The following is a 19,599-nucleotide window of genomic DNA, read 5'->3' as shown; positions in this document are numbered from 1 at the left end:
TTCTGGAGACTAGAATGTGGACATATTGGGGGGCCATTATTTAGCCTACCACACTATCTAACCATGGGATTTTAAGTGACCATTCAAACTGATCTTCCCATCATGAGCTGAGGTGTTGTCTGATCCAGCAAACCCTAAAGTTGTGTGCGTAAACCCTCTCCTTAGGTCCCCCATCAGTAAAGATAATACATCATTTAGCACAATGTCCAGCACCGAGCAGAGTTATTGGCGGGAAGTAAGTGCCCGTTAAATTTCCCTGTATTCATTAATGGACTAATATAGCTAATGAGAACAAGAGCTCACCTGAAGAAGAGTAGTGTCAGACTGGTTGGTAATCATTTCAAAGTTAACTAAAAATCTTCCAGTTCATTTCACTTGACCCGACTGGTTTTCTTTTATGCCCTAAATGGGTGAGCCCATAACAATTTTGAAGACTAATATGCGAGACACTACAAGATACAGCCCACATACCCACTCTCAACCTACCTAATAAATGGGAAAATGCTAGAAAATGAAAGATAATAGCAAATGAAGTAGGGATGCTTAATAAAGATACATTCCCAAGTGCAGATATCATTAAATTATTATTACTGCTTAGTCTTTTCAAAGTACTTCATCCTGGTCTGCCTGTACCTGGTTGGCTTCCTTTTAGGCTGTTCTCAACTCTTCTTTACTTTAAATACATACAAGCTTGGACAATTAAGTTCAGGAACTCATCCTAGAAAAAGTACTGCATACCTCACCGCTGAATATCACTACGGTCACCTTCGAAGTACTCTTCTTGAGAAGCTATGCACTGATGCCAGTGCCTAGTCCACCCTTCAAAGCAATTTTGGAACTCTTTTTCTGGAATGGCCATCAGAGCTGTCGTCATATTACCCTTGATGTCCTGAATGTCATCCAAATGTCTTCCTTTCAATATTTCCTTTATCTTCAGGTAAAGAAAGAAGTCATGGGGGCCAGATCAGGTGAATAAAGAGGGTGTTCCAATACAGTTATTTGTTTGCTGGCTAAAAACTCCCTCACAGACAGTGCCCTGTGAGCTGGTACATTGTCGTGATGCAAGAGCCATGAATCATTGGCGAAAATTTCAGGTCGTTTTTGTCTAACTTTTTCATGCAGCCTTTTCAGCACTTCCAAATCGTAAACTTGGTTAACTGTTTGTCCAGTTGGTACAAATTCATAATGAATAATCCCTCTGATTATTCTGATATCAAAAAAAGGTTAGCAACATCGTTGCAACAAGTTCATGAACTTAATTGATAGACCTCGTATATGTAGTTTTCATTTTAAAAGCTAAGATAAATACGTCTAAGAACATATAATGCTATAATGAAAGCATTATATACGATATGAGTGCATTTGACATGGGATTTAAAAGGATAGAAATGACCTCAATAGATACATGGGGACAACAGATGGCATTCACTGTAGAAGGACGAGGATACGCAAAGGTACAGAGACTGGAAAGTGCAAAGCATTTTCAGTAAGGACATACCCTTTGGCCCTAAGTAAAGTAATGCTAACAATTGTGAAAGAGGGTATATTAAAACACAATATGTAGGTACACACCTGTTAATTTTGGAGAATACAATAGCCTTGACTTACATAAGCCATCCATCAACTAAAAAAGGGAACACCCGAGAAAATATGAGTCACGACTTTTTCTAGACTGTTTAGCTATAACGGTACTGGTCAAGTGTGTTATTTAACACATACACCCACACACACCCCAATAATAAAAAGGAGTCATTTGCTTTTTTGACAGAAAGCTATTGTCAGGGCATAGGTATGAAATCTGAGGAATCTCTGATAATCATACAATGAATACTATCAATACCTGGGGAAGATATGGCAACTGCAACCACAACATCCTCTTCAAATGGCTTCTAGAATTTAGTCTTCCCAGTAGGATGTGGAAAAATTATACACTTGACCTTAACTATCAGGAAGCTTGAAAATAGTCTAGTCTCCAAGAAAAGTTCTGACAGCAATTCCTGTGGTAGCACTGGATAATGACTAGTAGTACAGGCCTCTAATTATATGTATAGTTCCTCAGAAAAATGAAAAGTATGCTCAATTAGGGATGTCTGTAAATGAGGTTGGATTGTATATTCAGCTCACACATTAGATATACTCGATTTTTACACGTCTACTATGTGTCATTCACTGTGCTAGGTGATAGGGGCAGAGAGGAGAATAAAAAGGTGAATAAGACTGAAATCCTCCCTCCAAAGGAATTTACAGTCACACAAGGGAAAAACAAGGGAGGAAGAAAGCATGGGTGGAAAAGTTCACATCGTCCTCTCTGTCGTTCTTTAAACATTTATTTTTATATTAATCAAACACATGTATTTGATTCTTTGAACAAGTAGTTCTACAAGGCTTTCCCTATGTCCTTTCACTTTCCGTTTAATGAAAGCAAATGTGTCATTCTCCCAGAAGGCTCATGGAAGAGGCAGCACAGATTTCTAACATGGTGTTTATAGATTCTCCTAAATAGGAGGGTTTGCTTGGGAATCACCATCTGGTCTAGATTTCACTAATAGAACAAAAAGAAAAAACCCAATAGCAGAATCTTTTCTTGTTTTCTGGACATCATCTGGAAGGCACTGATAATCAAAATGCAGAAAATCCCCATGTGGATAATAAAGAATTGGCTGCAAATATATCGCCATGTTTCCTACAGGTGACTGTGATTTCTTCCGATTCTCCCAACTCACCTAGAAAGATCATAATTCAGGGAATAAATTAGGGGTCAATCTTAAATTAATGGCCTAATAAGCATGACACTTGTTTCATATGTTTGAATTGATAATGTGCCCTTCATGGGTAATAAAAGTATTAGCATTTTTAGGTGTTAGATATATGAACATATCTTGAGAAGGAAATTTGTAAATGATGTATCTATTTCGTATTTTATAGTATGTATAAAGATGCTACTGTTGTTATTCATTGTATTTTCTTTTTTCCAGCTTTATTGGTATACTTGAAAAATAATTCATTTTATTTAAATTAAGTGCTTTCCATCAATTACCATCTACTTTCTTCACACCAAATACTGTGCTAGGCAAACATCAATCCAGTTTATCATTATAATTCTGAATGTGGTATACTTACGTCCATTTTAGTACTAAAACAATTGAGGCTCAGACTTCTGGGATAAGGTGGGAGATTAAAACTACTTCAAAGAACTTCTCTTCACCTAACAGAACGATCAAAAAATTGTACTAGTAATCACCAGACAAGAAAAGGTGTTTAAGCTAATGCTATAAACCTCTAAAACAAGTGTCCAAAGAAAGAAACAGGAGATTCTGGAGCTGAGCAAAGGATACCACCTCCACTATCTCCACATTGTAATGAATTTTGAAAATTCACCCTACTCTCAAACCTGGTCTTTTCACTAAGGAGTAATGGAAACTGGAAAAGAAAAGGATCAAACAAGGAAAGCGAAGAGATAGCAAGGCTGGTTTTCTTTCACCGTCTGTGAAGGCTTCAGTGCTGTTCAAATTATGCCCCCATTGGAGGGGTGGACACACCCTAAAGAAGTGGAGTGAAACATCATAATTAACAAAATCTAGATGAGAGAACATATACACCACCTCCTTCTACCTGCAACACCCCCACACGTTCAGACTCTCAAGCTATAGAGGAGTACGTGGAGAGCAAAACTTCCAGCCTGCATTACAGTTCAGAGGGGAAAAGTGCTCTCGGAGACAGCAGAAAGAGAGTCAAGAAACCACTTGCACTGAATCAGAGCAAATAGAATGTATGCCTGGAAAGAGCCAAGCAGGAAAAAAAAGAGCATGACACCATGAAAACCTAACCTGGAAAACCTTAAAAAGGGAGAAGGAAAGAACGAAAATCCAAAGAGAGAGGGAGGGAGAAAGGAAACATTGAAGAAACGGACAAAAAGCTCAAACCAGAAGAAAACCTAGTTCAAGGAACAGAAGGAAATTCCTTGAACTTGTGTCACTGTATCAAAAATGAATAAGAATATAAACTAAAGAAAGCAAGAGATCAGATAAAAGATCAAAGAAAAAACTAAATATATAAGAAATAGAATAGTCTCTACTAAAAAACTGAATTACTGACATAGAGGAAAGCCCTGAGATAATCACAATATATATTGATGAAAATGAAAAGAAATGAACACAGAGAGAAACTGAGATGGAAAATAAAGACAATCAAATACAAGGATAATTGTTCTTTCTTGATTAGAAAACCAATGCATAATCCATGAAAATGCACCACTCAGATCTACTGTGGAGTGTAACTTTTAATATTTTTCCCTCTACTATAAATGTAGGCAGTAATGCATAGTCATATTTGGTTTACTTGTGAGTCTGTCCCCAATAGAAATTAGATATGTTCGCACGACATTACAAGTAATGCAAACATGTTAAATATTGTTAATGTTCATTCCTACTTCAAAATTCTGGTAGTTATTATTTCCATCACTAGATCTTATTTAATTAATAAAGAAATATACTTCTATATCACAAATTTAAAAATGTATTTTGATAATTGATCTTTAATATAATTGGTTTCCTTTGTAATCCTATATATTTTACTTTAAGCTTTTAAAGATATTATTCTGAGAAGGGGTCCACAGATTTCACCAAATGGCCAAACAGATCTATGACACAAAAAGTACCCCTACAGTCATATCCCAGAAAATCCTGCAGCCCTTATAACTTTACATAACTCATGGAAAGGATCCATGAAAGTGAAGGATCCTGAAGCTGAATCGTCATTAGTTTTAGAATAAATTAATCACTGGTTGTAGCTGCAACAGCCATTTTCAACCAAGAGATGGAAGCTGAGTGCTGATAATGTCAGAGTGACAAGACAGGGCTCCTGACACCATGGAGAGGCCATACTGTCACTAGAATGTCTCTCCATACAGCTATGTGAGAGAGAAATAATGTGTTTTGCTTAAGGTACTGTAATTTGGGGTCTCTTTTTTACAGCAGCCTTATCTGTTCTCTAACTAATGCATTACTTTTTCAAATCTAACTCCTGAGAGATAAAACAATTCCCCATTATTGGTAGTAGAAAGATGGTTGAAGGAGAAAGGAGCAGAGTTTGGGGGCAAAAAGGTTCTACTCAACTATACTAACCCAGAATTTAACTCAAACCACGTACTACAAATAAATGGTAGTACTAGGGAGAATTACACATTTATTATTAGTATTTTCCTTCATAGTATCTAATTTCCTACAATTATCTATCCTCTTACAAATACAAATATTCAAGTGAAAAATGTTTTTATATTAACAACTAGTACAATGAAAAGCATCCCTAAATTTTTAAAACTTTTCCATCAAAAAAGAAAACGAAAAGTTTAGCCCTGCAACAAAAGTAACCCAATCACTTCCTACTCAAAACTCTACAAAATCTTCATTTTCTAGTGATCCTTTAAGAGGGAAAAAGACTTCATAGAAAATCAGGGGATTTTCAGATAAAAAACCAGGGCCTGAATTTTCATACCTTGCCCAAACTTGTTTGTAATTTCTTTTGAAATTTGAATTATAGGTATTCTGTCTCTTTAATCAAAAAGCAATATACATATCAAGTTGACTTTGTATTTGTGCTTTGACCCTCGTTCATTTTCTTGTGGGTATGACTACTTGGAAATTACGTAGCGTATCCATTTAAGTTCTCAAATCATAAATAAATGCCTACATTTTTAGAAGCTGCACATCAGAGATGGTTTCTCAAAAATGCATTAACTTAAATTTTTTTCTAAAATGCTCACTTTCCAAATAAGTTCTCTTTTCCCAGTAGCCATCCAGGGACACATGGAATCTTTTCAAGTTCACAATGTTTTGTTGTTGTGTTCTGTTGAGTCAACTCCGACTCCTGTGAATGAGTGATGCTAAAATGTCCTGTCCTCAACGTCCCTGCTCAGCCCCTGGAGACTCATGTTTCTTTTATGGAGTCAATCCATCTCAAACTGGTTTCCCTCTTTTCTTGCTACCATCTATATTTCCCAGCATTGTTGTCTTTATGTCCCAGCAGTATTGTCCCACAATGCTTATTTGCCTAAAAATGAAGATCCCAAGAATCACAACTAGACAGAGAAGGACCTTGTGGTCCTTCTGCCTGAAGAGTCCCTCTCGCACCTCTTGGCTTGGAAATCTCCTCTTCATCTCTCAGGGCCTCTTTGTTCACCCATCTTCAATACCTTCAGGTAGAATTAGCTGTTTTTGTCTTCTATTTCCATAGTACTTAAACTATGGTAGCACTTACTGTCTACTATTTGAATCTGTTTATATCGCTGCCTCCTTAACTAGATTATGAGTTCCTGAGGGTTAGGGCCAGACTTGTCAGTCCCCTCTGCGATGCAGGGATTATGTGGGTATGGAATCAGCAAGACAAATCAGGGAGAACAGTTTGATAGGGAGGGTGGGAGTAGAGTTACTCAGTTACTCTGAGTAATCTCCGACTGTGCCTTTAACAGAGGCTGACTCATCATACATTGCATAACCAGCACAAGGGCTCAGTGAAAGTGAAAGCTAGATCCCATGTTTCCTCTTCTGGCAATTGTCTTCCACCCTTTTGTTTTGTTTCTTCAACTTTCATTCTTTGCTCCCACCACCTACCGAACACCCACCTCAGTTTATCAGACTAGGACCTCTTGACTTTTTCTGCTAGGAATCACTGGGAAGGGATCCAGGTCCATTTTGAGGCTTCATAATGCATCTCTGAGATCCCAGGGACTTGGAGGAAAGCTGAAGAGGTGGCGTTGCTCTTCTCCTACTGAATAGGTGAGGCAAGGATGGATGGCCTCACGTGGAACAGGGAGCACCACCAGGAAGGTTCCATGAGTTTTCTGGTCTCATTATGTGGTATGTATAATCACCCAGGGGACGTGGTCATCCCACTGATTAACTGGGAGAGGCAGGTACCATAACCTCAGTGCCGGGGACTCACAGGAAGCTTCATGGAAGTTCTCCTAGCGGCAGACTAGAGACCGGGATGTTAGTGCAAGCAGTTTATTTGGGAAGTGACATGACAATAACACAGTAAAGAAGTAGGGAGGTGATATAAAGAAGGGAAAGGAAGGTAGCCGACAGAAGGAGTACTGTTAGGCCAGCTGCCATAGTGGCAGTTGGAGCTCAATCCCCCCTTGGAAATAGTGCAAAATACATGTCTCAGAGTTACGCTGGCTTCACGGTGAGGGAGCTGGAGTATTTTTACTTAAAATCCCAAGAGTCAACGACTGAAGACTACTCAAGCGAGGGGGCAAAATTTTTACTCCTCTTTGCACTTCTAGCTTGCTGTATTTGAGCAACACAGTTTTCCACAGTTGGAGTTGGTGTGCGTGTGTGTGTGTGTGTGTGTGTGTGTGTGTGTGTGTAAGACCCCTCAGGCAAAGAAGCAGATATTGGCTACTGGAAGTCCAGGAAAGCACACTGAAAGTTCCAGGGACATGGGTAGGACACTGACAGCATGTGCTGCAATTTGTTTATGGCAGGCTAAACTAATAACATTTTTGCATAGGGAGGAGACACAACCAGGCTCTGGTCCACGTGTGCATCAATCTGGGTAGAGTCAGTTGGGTAAAACGAACTGAGAGTTCCAGCCACCTTCCAAGCAGGGAGAGATCTGGGCATCAGAATTAATCTAACGAGTTTGTGCTACCCTTCCTGTAAGTCTCAGAGCCACCCCTTGGGATGGGCTTTGTGGTGTAAACAGGGTGAGAAGTCCTGGGAACAAGAGAAATGCGATGTGTTGGTATGAATCCATACTATGCTGTGTGCTTTCTAGGTGAGATCTGTTTGTTTCGTAGGTAACTGATGAAGAAATCATCCCCTGTTCTCACAGGTGGGGAGCCTAGTACAGAATTAGAGCCTCTTCTATTTCCTCCACTCAAATGAGTAGATACTGTTTCTCTCTTTTCCAGTTAAAGCCTGAGTAGAGTAGAGAAACGCTTAGCATCTAGTGAAACCTGAGGCATGGAGTTTGCACAGTGAAGTTAAGTGATGGGTGTCTCTGACTTCCTCCCTCGCGTGGGGAGGAATAGTGAATACCATCAGCTCAGGGTCTTAAAAGAGGTTTGTGAGAAGACCAAGGATTTGAATCAGAAGAGAGAGTGAGGAGAGAGAGTTTGGCATAGCAGGAGCGTTCATAGAATAACCAGTAGGTATCACCCATCAAAGAAGTTCCTACCAGGGAAAACAACTCTGCAGTTATGAGAGACTGAATTCTCTGATTTCTATTCCTCGCTCACATTAGGAAGAAACACCCCTTCAAGATCAAACAGAGGGTCCCTACTACAATCCCGCCCAAACCATATTGCATGGGTGCGGTGGGGTGGGGTGGGATGGAATGTCTTTCATGACATCAAATGCAGAAGCCCAGTTTAGGAACATTCTGAATGATTGGTATGGTTCTTCTCAGTGGCCTTTGCTCTCGTCTGGTGAATCATTCAAGTTTTAGTGCAGAAAACTGAACCTCTTTTCATTTTTAATGATTTTAATTGTGGTAAAATATGTGAAACATGAAATTTACCATCTTAACCAATTTTAAGTGTACAGTTCAGTGATATTAAGTACATTCACATTGTTGTACAACCACCACCACTATCTCCAGAACACTTTTCATTTTGTAAAACTGAAACTGTACCCATTAAACAGTAACTCCCCATCTTCCCTCTTCCTAGTCCCTGGCAACCTCCATTCTACTTTCCGTCTGTATGGATTTGATTACTCTAGGTACCTTCATTAGCCTTACCATGATGGGTACTGACTTAGCTCATGAGCTTGTGGTTGGCTGATCGAGGCTGGTCATAGTAGGGGCAGCTTGACCGAGGCAGCTTTGCTCCGTATCTCTCATCCTCCTGGGACCAACAGGATTATGTTCGCTTTCATGGTGATGTCAGAAATGATGTCAGAAGAGTGAGCGGAACTGAAAAAAAAAAAAAAAAGTGACAGAACTTAAAAGACAAATCTTGACAACAATGCAATACAAAGCAATAAATATTAGTACTCAGCATCTGTAATGGTTAAAGGGTCCAGAAGGACCAATTTTTAAAAATTATTTTGTTTTATTTTAAAACATTTTACTATAAGATGCATAAAATGCCTGAAGTTTTTAGTTTTAATTTTACATTGTATTATTTAAGCATTCACTAGAATGGTAAATTATTAATAAATTTATTTATCAAAATCAGGTTTTGTGAAAGTTGTTTCTATAAATGGCCTTTTGTAGAAGTATGGTTCTATAAAAAAAACCCTAAGAAATAAGTCAAGAAACCTAGAATGAATCTGGTTTCTCATGACTGTCTCTGATAACATAAAATATAACATTCTTTATCTTAATTTGAAAATTTGATTATTTTGCAATAGCAGTAAATTATGCATAATATGTAAATAATTATTAGTATCATTAATATCCTCTAATATTTAGAGTGGGGAAAATGTGTTTTCTCATGTGGGCTGTATTATCTCTAGAGTCAATGCCAGCTCAAATTATATAGTTAAAGATATAAAAAATACACGACTGTTCAAAAAATTCATCAAGACATATGTTGCCCTTTGACAACAAATGGATTTATGGAATCAACTAAAATCCAGTATACAGCATAAACAAATATCATGCCCAGAAAATATTCTTTGTTTTAAAAGCAATAACTTCCAGATAAACTCCAGATATTACTGAAGTTAACCAATGTCTTTCAAAACTTCGTATCTGGGACTTTCCTCTGGCAGCACATTTCACATCTCCATCCAAGTCCCTTCTTGGTTATATTTCACATTGAAATAAATTTTAAAAAAACAAACACAGATTTCAGCCTGTTTTACAATGTAACGAACTGATCAACACAGAGATGGTGCTCATCTCAGTAGCAGGATTCTCCTGGGCAGGAAATGAATGTGAAACACTTAATAGCAACACTAACCAACATGCAAACACTGTGTTATGTCTGGTAGTTAAGATCTGTCAGGTGCTCTGGGTTTCAAACATATATCTTCTGCAAATTACAAAGAGGAAAGTTTCCAGGGAGAGCCCTTCTTGACTGCAATTTCTTGCTGGCCCAATTTTGCAGGAACCTGGGGCATGACCTTCAGGGCATGGAGGAAACATGCTGCTTATAAATCTAGTTTTTAAAACATTTTAATTTAAAGATCACTGTTGCTATGTTTTGAACGTTATGATTGTGTTACTTTAATGCAGGCTTCAGGCAACACCAACATTAACTAACTATATAGAGTAAAAGCTATAAAATTCCAACTATGTTTAACTTAGAAACAATTTCATCTGAAACTTTTAAGACATCTTGATAAACTCCAAGTTAGCGAAAACAAGCAGATATTCTAAAGTTTCATCTCTCTCATCCACAAACTTTTCATATTATTCATCCAAAACAGAATTCCACATAACTATCTCTTCGCTCAATCACAAGCTAAATATGTTTAAAGGCAGCTCAAAATTGGAAGGTGGGGTGTGTGTGTTTGTGTGAGTGTGTGTGTGTGTGTGTGTGTGTGTGTGTGTGTGTGTCCTGTACCTGCCATTGGCTTGACCCTCCTGACATGGGAACCTGGTGTCTTAGTTAGCTTGGGCTGCCATAATAAAACACCATAGACTGAGTGGTTTAAACAACAGAAATGTGTTTCTCACACTTCTGGAGGCTGGGAAGTTCAAGCTCAAGGTGCCAGCATGGTCAGTTTCTGGTGAGGATTCTCTTCCTGGCGTGTAGAAGGCTGACTTCTTGCTGTGTCCTCACATGGGGGAGAGCGAGAGAGATCATTCTCTTCCTCTTACAAGGCTGCAGTCCTATAGGAGTAGGGCCCCACCCTTATGACCTCATTTAACCTTAATTACCTCCTAAAGACCCTCTGTCCAGATATAGTCTCCCTGGCGGTGGAGCAGCTTCAATATGTGAATTTGGCAGGACACAATTCGGCCCTTAGCACTGGGAAATACAGCTGCTTGCCACCTCCAACTCAGCTGTGAAACAGAAAGGGCAAGAAATAGATCCGAGGGCAACAGGATGAGGACTGGCACGCTCTTCACAATACTACAAGGTAGATATTATCATTCTTTACAAACGAAAAAGTAGAGGCAAGTTAAATAAACTTGTTTAAGGTCAAGTAGTAAATGACAGCACCAGATTCTAATCCAAGTCTTCTGATTTCAAATCCCCTGACAATAACTTCCATTGAGTCTTCACAACATTCAACTATCCTGAACTTGCCTGTCTCTGAATGTCTATACCACTTCTATTCTTTACCTTGCAATGCACCAATTACTATGTTGTTTATTTCCATCATTCTTGTGAGGAATATTCCATTATACCACATCTCTCTAATTGAACCAAAAGTACCTTCAGATCAGGGATAATGTAGCTTTTCAAACAGCACCCATTCCATTGCCTACGTACACAGTAGGTGCTGGATAACTACTTTGATTACTTTTCGCCCACAACATTTGCTACAGTATTAGAGGAACGGTCTATTTCATGTTAATAAAACCCTTCATCTATTTTCTAAAATGCCATAGTTCTCCAGTCACCAAGAAAAATGTTCTGCAATTCAAGGAAACCATCTATATAAATATTGTTTATTATTTTAGATGTAATTATATAGAATGGCCTATTCGTGCGAATCAGGATCTTTACATACTTTCCAATTTCCCACTTAACTGAGTTATCTGTCAAGGTTACCTTTTATCGTCTCCACTATTCACCCTTATTGTGAAATTGCCATCCTCCTTTGTCATAAGTGTCCTGCAAATATCCGGCTTGGTCACTACAGATCAGCAATATGTCATAGCATCTTTTGCAGTAAAATTTATAGAAAAATCAGAAATTCCTTCACAAAAGCTCCTGAGGGAAAATGATAAAGATTTCTTTCATCATCACCATCTATGTTATGAAATATGTATTTTGAAATTACTCAGAATATTACAAGCATGAGATATAAAACAAGATCGAATCTTGTAATACTCATATTAAAATATCAAAATCATGCTACCTTTTACTTTACCCTACCCCAGCTGCCTGTTTCTAGACACTGTGAGAACTTGTAAATCATTTCTTCGAGAATCTAACTCCCCGATCACCAGCCATTATTCTTCCACATTACTTCCTTTGGCACCAGTGCAGAAAATCTTTACCCTTTCAAGACCGTCAGGGCCATTAGACCCCACCACTTTCTCCACATCCACAGCCATACACCCCACTGTCCCCTATCTTTACTCCCTTCGTTTCCCCCCAAAGTTCTTTTTCTGCCTCTTTATTCAAGCTGCTGAGCATTCTTGGAGAAAATAACATAATCAGGCTAAATGATTTCTGTGCTTTTGTCTTTTTCCAGGGGCAGGAAGTTGCCTTGTCTTTTGTTTTCTTGTTTTGAGGCACAGCGTCTCCTAAGTTTTGGGGATGATTGATAGTTCCTCTCACACCCAAACTATACTTAATTTTTTAAAAATTTTACACACTCATAGTTTAAAATGTCAAGGTATATGAATGGGGATAGAAGGCAAAATAAGTCTCCTCCCACCCTTGACCCTTAGTCCCATGGTTTTCCTCTCCAGGAGCAACCAGTGTCTTCATTTTTCTTCCTCTCCTTCATGGAATTACATTATACTAGACAAGATAGGTGGGTTATGCTGTGGTAGCAAATTGAGCCCAAACTCTCAGAGGCTAAACATAACAAAGGTTTTCTTTCTGCATCAAACTATATATTGAAGCTGCATGATCCTGTGAAGCTGCCATCTCAGCATGTGACTTCCAGGGAAGAGAGAGCTGGAAGGTTGCACAGGGGCTTTTCTCTCTTACTGGGACTCACCCTGGTGAGAGCTAATCACGTGGTCCACTTAACCACAAAGAGCAATTTTCTGTGTGCCCAGGGAGCAGAGGGGAACCAGCTACTGGTAAACACTAACAATCTCTATTGCAACATACTTTCATATGCATTTTACACAAACAGGAGCATGTTAGGCACACGTTTCTCCACTTTGCTTTGCTTTTTCCACTTCACAACATATGTTGCATATGATAGTTCCTTATGTATGACCATACTATAATTTCTTTACCTGATATTTAATTAATGGGCATTTAGGTTGTTTCTCATCCTTTGTCACTACGAACAGTAGCTGTAATATCCTTGTAAGAATAATATTAATAATAACTGACACGCATTGAGACCTTACCATGAGCCAGGTACTGTTCAAAGCCTAGTGAATGTTTTAACTCACTTAATACTTTTTGCAACCCTATGTGAGTCATGACACACTTCACAGGTGTCTCATTCACAGTGGCAGAGCCTGGCCTTAAACCCAGGCCATTGGCCCAAGAGCCTATCAAATTCACGTACATATTTGCACCCAGAAGTACAAATTTCTGTACCATAAATTTCTGTAAGTGAAATTTGTGAATCATAAAGTGTTTCATTTTAAATTCTGCCAGATATTTCCAGAAGTACTAGATACCTTTTTGTGGGCTCTCTCAATCCTGCTCTGCTCTGAAGTAACCCGTCCCATACCAGCTTCTACAAGCTTCACGCAGACACAACCCCACAGCACCTTTTTTGGCATTGCCAGCACTCATGCACAGGAAACGCAGAAGCACAGGGCATTTTAAGGCCTGTGGCTCCACCCTTGATCAATGGGAGCCAACTCATAAATGCTTCTCTCTTTTTCCCCCAGGCAGAAACTTCTGCGATGCGTCGAAGGCTCTTCAGGTCTCACAGAAGCTTGCAGCAGCCTTCCAAAGCAGCAACCCACTGAAGAGCACATCTTTGCACTGGCTTCCCTTCCTCCTTTTTCATCCTCCTGTTCCCACACTCGCTCCCTGGGATCACTTCCCAAATAGAATATCTGCAGCAAAGGATTCGTCCCAACTCTGCTTTCTCTTTAAATGTAGTAAATGCCATGGTGCACCATCCACATCTCCCCCTGCAGGCCCACAGCACTCATTTCCTCTGCCACTGTGACTGTTGTCTGATGGTACCGTGTTTCCCCAAAAATAAGACCTAACCGGAAAATAAGCCGTAGCATGATTTTTCAGGATGCTCGTAATATAAAATAAGCCCTAATGCATGTTTTGAAGCAAAAATTAATATAAGACCCAGTCTTATTTTCGGGGAAATATGGTAGGACTTATTTTATATTATGAGCATCCTGAAAAATCGTGCTAGGGCTTATTTTCTGGGTAGGTCTTATTTTGGGGGAAACACATAGCTCACAGCTGAATACCTTTCAAGGTGTTGCCCTGGCCAAAGGGAGCTGCATCACCCAAGCTGAAGTTCCTCCCTCAGCTTGACCCATGACTAATAGATTTGGGGGTAAAGTAGCCTTGCCTCAATGTGAGACATCCCAGAAGGGCAAGCTCAGCTCCAGAGATTTCCATGGGATCCGCCAAACCCTTTGTTGTAGCTGCATCACAATTCATCTTCTCCCTCTGCTCACTCCTGTTTTCCTCACTCCCTTACAGGTGTTGTTCTCAAGAACACCCCCCAGTAAACCTCCTGCATGCAAATACCCACCTCAGAGTACCTTTCCTAGGAAACATGACATAAGACACTAAACCAAGACAACTGGTACTAGTAGTAGCCCTTAAAAACAGGCTCTTAGGTTGAAATTTTGGAACCAGATCACTCAGAAACGGTATTAAGACCCCATCACCATTCCTAGGACTCTCAAGTTGTGAGAGATTGTGATGGAAGAGTAGGTGGAAAATGAGGTACTGGAATATGCAGTAGCTGTGGTACCTAACAGTGGTAATTATTAACTGTAATTGTAGTGGGAACCTGAGATAATTTTGATTTGAAAAGTTTCGTAAGGACTGAACAGATGGATTACACAGGAATGTGATGAGGCTCTCTACTCCTCAATTCATTACGTATTGATAGTCACTCACTGCATTTTCTCTGGACTGTGGTATTATTTCTGATTCGCTGTCTTGGCTGAGAAGGTGAGAGTCTTGTCTGAAGCTTATAGAAGGACTGGTCTAGCAGCATGACAATTGATATATCATTACTTCTAACGAGGGAACCATTTTATGGCAAAAGTGGTGTGTCAGTGGGCACATGAGCATGAGATACACTAGTTTTATCACGTACCTCTTTACCCCAAAGCACTTAGTTCATTTGATGGTTAAATGACCTTTTATAGACTCAGGTCACCCGCCAATTCAAGGATAACATTGAAAGGGAGAACACAGTCCCAAAATGTTATCAGTGAAAGCCTTGAATCAGGGACCTATAAATGGTGCTATGTCCCCAATGGTTGCAATACATAAATCCAGAAAAACAAGAAGTAGAAGTGAGACTCATCCCTCTCACCATCATTACCAGTGACATATTTTCAGATTTTGTACTTCTCTGAAACTTTAGGTTTTGTCAGATTAAATTCTCATTCTCAAGAGAATCTTATTTCTACTAGACAACATAAGAATTTTGCTGAACTTGAAACTATGACTACTACCTGGTCTCTTTGGGCTCCTCGTGGCAACAGTCAAAGAAAGGGATTACCCCACTGTCAGAGAAAATGAACACTGATTACCATGAGAAACTAGGCAGGATTATATTTGCAACTCAGAGAGCTCATGAGGGCATCTCTGGGTGTTTCTGTGCCTAGTGATAATTAAGAACAGGTGATTGCAGCAGCCATAGTCCACTGTGGCCTTATTATGGCTCAGATCACTCGGAGTGAAGACCTGAGTCACCTCCATCCCCCAACCCAGTCAAACTGAACAAATGGCCAATGAACACATGAAAAGATGTCCAACATCACCAATGATTAGGGAGATTCAGATCAAAGCCCCGGTGAGATACCACTTACACCCATTAGGAAGGCTATTACACAAAAAAAGGAAAACAAGTGTTGGAGAGGATATGGAGAAATTGGAAGGTCGTGCATTGCTGGTGGGAATGTAAAATGGTGCAGCCACTGTGGAAAACAGTATGGTGGTTCCTCAAAAATTAAACACAAAAAGAATCACCATATGATTCAGCAATTCCACTCCCAGGTACATAAACAAAAGAATTGAAAGCAGGGACTCAAACAGATATGTGTACACCAATGTTGTTCATAGTAGCATTATTCATAATAGTTAAAAGGTGGAAAAAAACCAAGTGTTCATCAACAGATGAATGAATAAACAAACTATATATATATATATATATATGTTTATGTATATATATGTATATGTATGTATATATGTTATTCAACCTTGAAAAAGAATGAAGTTATGATACATGCTACAACATGGATGAAACTAGAAAGGATTACGCTAAGTGAAATAAGCCAGACACAAAAGGACAAATAGTGTACGATTCCACTTGAATACTTACAATAGGCAAGTTCATAGAGGAAGTATAATGGAGGTTACCAGAAGCTAAGGAGGGGGGAATTGGGATTTATTTTCATGTATATCAAGTGTGATGAAAAAGTTCTGGAAATGGATAGTGGAGATGGTTGTGTGAATTTACTTAATGCCACTGAACTGTGCACTTCAAAATAGTTAAAATGGTGACTTTTATGTTATCTGTATTTTACCACACTAAAAAATAAGCAAAAAAGTAAATGCAGTAATACATCTAATAAAAATTCCTATACTGATGCTTTACCTATTTGTTATCGGGGATACATTAGACGGAAAATTAGACAAAATATAAAGACAATTTACTGAAGTTTTTATTTTTGTTCATTTTTTTTAGTGTCATGGTCTTCTGGAATACCAGTTAGAGTATAAATAAAAGGATTCTACTTACCTTGCTTTATCTCTTCATGTGAACACACTCCATGCTATCAGATAATTACAGGTGACCCTTTCCAGGGTTTAGGAGCGCTGACCCCTCCGATAAAAAATCTGCATATAACTTTTGATGCCCCCAGCACTCATTTGTTCCTTGGTATCCACAAAGGATTGGTTTCAAGACATTCGCAGATACCAAAATCCGTGGACGCTCAAGTCCCTTACATGAAATAGCATAGAACAATGAATACAGTTGGCCCTCCCCACCGCAGATTCAGTCAACTACTGATCATTTCAATCTGCAGTTGGTTGAATCCGTGGATGTAAAACCCGGGGATAGGGAGGCCCAACTGTAATAGTTAGTGAAAAAAATATAAAAAAGTGAACCTCCACAGTTCAAACTCATGTTGTTCAAGGGTCAACTGTAATTGTACAATTAAGGTAGAAAGTGATAGCAACAGTATTCACTGAAACCAGTGTGTTTTTTTCATTCACTAAACCAGCCATGGACATTATACAAGCCAGATAAAATGTAATTTGCCAGTTTTGCACCTTTTAGAGCATAGGCAGTCTTCCAAAAAATGTCTATGTGTCGTTAGCTCCCTTCTGTATTCGTAAGCAGTATAGTAGTTTCTTAGTTTAAGTGCATCATTATATTTCCTGGGAATCCCCTCAGAGATTGATAAAAATCACAAATTAGCTGTTGATGCAAGATCTGTTATTTTTCTTTTATGTAATTCCACAGGAAATTTCAAAGATAAATCTCTGTCATATAACCTATAATAGTTGAAAATATCCAAATGCACTTAATAATTGGGTGTAGAAGATGTGTAACTAAAGTGGAAGAATTGATAGACAATATAAATAGCATAGTTTTGTTTTTATTACTTAACTAAAATAGTCACAGTGACACAGTCATTGCTTCTGCAATACATAAAAGTTATTGTTTCTGTATTTAGAATTAGTAATTTAAGGTCTAAACTGTTGATTAATATTTCCCCGGAGGTTACATAAACCATTTTAATATGCTGATATGGTTAATATTTCATTAAGGTAATACTTATTTCTTTCACAATTATAACTAAGCTTTTTAGTGTGTTGCTTTTTCCTCTTATTCTGTGCAATTTTACTTAAAAATTACTGCCATCCTTTGTTTTTTCTGTGATTATACTACTTTTTTTTTTACTTTACCTTTTTACATAAAATACGTAGAGTATAAAATTAGAGTGTTTCAAATGACTTCTCTAAAAGTAAAACATACTGACTGAGGCCCACAAGACTCTGAAAACTCAAGACTAGGAAACCTGGGAACTTCTTCTACATTTGAATTTTACGCTAATTAAGAGTCAGTTTTTATCCCCAAGTCTGTTGCTGTCAGTTGTACTAGTTATTATAATTATATAATTATAATGTCAGTTGTATTAGTTATTATAATTATATAATTCAATTAAATATTGCATAAAATGAGAAATCTGGGTGCAAATAAGTTAGGCTTTGATTCTATGAAAATTAAGTCAAATGCTTACAAATGCTTGAAAGGTGAGTTGCTAAAAATATTATCAAATCACATGCAGGTGAGGCAATTGTAAAAAAAATTTTTTTTAATTGTAAAAATCCAGAAAGATTCTGCAGTCAGATTGCTCTGCAATGTCTTTATATTCTATCTCCACATTAATGAAATGGAAACCATAAAATTGAAGATGATGTAAAGGAGAGTCTGATTTATGCCAAAAAGAAACTCAAAACTTTGATCAGATGCCAAAATTCAAAGAAAAGAACTTGGTTCCACTGAATATTTGGTGAATGAATGTACAATACACAAGCTTTAATTTTAAAACATGTTGGGTATTTTTTTAATTTCCCCCTCTTTAACCACTTTTTAAAAATTGAAATATATTTAACATATAACATTGTATAAATTTAAGGTGAGCCACATGTTAATTAGATACATTTATAAATTTACAATGATTGCCATTGTAGTGATAATTAGCACCTCTATCACATCATATAATTACCATTTCTTTTTAGTGGTTGGAATAATTAAGATCCAGTCTCTTAGCAAGTTTAATATACTTGATGATAAGTATATGAAAACACACTTAGTAAAAAAAATAAAAATAAAAAAGGGGTCCAAAAGTGAGGCTCTTAAGCAATCAAAGAAAGGGAAAAAGGAGTGAGACAATGTTAGCTCATTTTAAAAAGACTTAGAAGTGTCCTGTTATTTGTGTACTCATTTGAAGCATGTAACAAATTATTTCAGTTCTGGAATTGCCTATTTCCTATTATCTTTTCTCAAAAACTAAGTGAATATCCGTTAATAACAGGAGTCCAACAAAAATCAAAAGGCAAATTTATCAACTCATGTAACTTGGAAGTTCAAAAGGTGAACTTTACCTATAATTAAATCTAAAATGTCAAGATGATATTGTAATCATTTTTCCTCTCTCCATCTTTCAGTTCTACTTTTCCCCATGTTGAATTAGGTTCTCCTCAAAAGGTGTCAAAGTTGGCCACCTGCCCAGAAGATAGAGCATATGTGGGGACAGAGTCCCAGAGAGCAGTTTCCAGGCTCTGGGCCTCACGTGGAAAGGTGCTGGCTCGGTTATTAGATGGCCATAAGCTGTAATCAGATGACCATCCGCTGTGGCTGGGTGGCCATCAGCTGTTACCAGTTAGCCATTAGCCACTAATACACCTGCTGTGGCTACGTTGGGGGGTGGGTTGGTTGGTTGGTTGGTTGGTTGGTTGGTTGGTTGGTTGGTTGGTTGGTTGGTTGATAGAGAAGCGGATGGCGGATTGTGGCTAGCAAGTGCGGTTAGCAAGAGCTGACGGCGGATTGCGGATTGTGTGGCTCCTGCTTCTTGTGTCTCCAACCCAGCTGCCAGCAATAA

At 38.4% G+C, this 19,599-nt stretch overlaps 1 long non-coding RNA gene across 1 annotated transcript; it reads left to right on the top strand.

The window, feature by feature from the left end:
• The first annotated feature begins 6,526 nt into the window (after positions 1–6,526).
• LOC141570721 (uncharacterized) lies at positions 6,527–13,840 on the top strand. Its single transcript, XR_012495166.1, has 2 exons — positions 6,527–6,854; positions 13,657–13,840. It is a non-coding gene; the product is annotated as an uncharacterized LOC141570721 (long non-coding RNA).
• Positions 13,841–19,599: the final 5,759 nt, after the last annotated feature.

Source organism: Rhinolophus sinicus, linkage group LG03 (assembly GCF_036562045.2).
Source record: "Rhinolophus sinicus isolate RSC01 linkage group LG03, ASM3656204v1, whole genome shotgun sequence".
Classification (NCBI taxonomy): Eukaryota; Metazoa; Chordata; class Mammalia; order Chiroptera; family Rhinolophidae; genus Rhinolophus; species Rhinolophus sinicus.
Note: the sequence above shows the minus strand (reverse complement) of the source record. Positions and strands in the feature narration are given on the sequence as shown.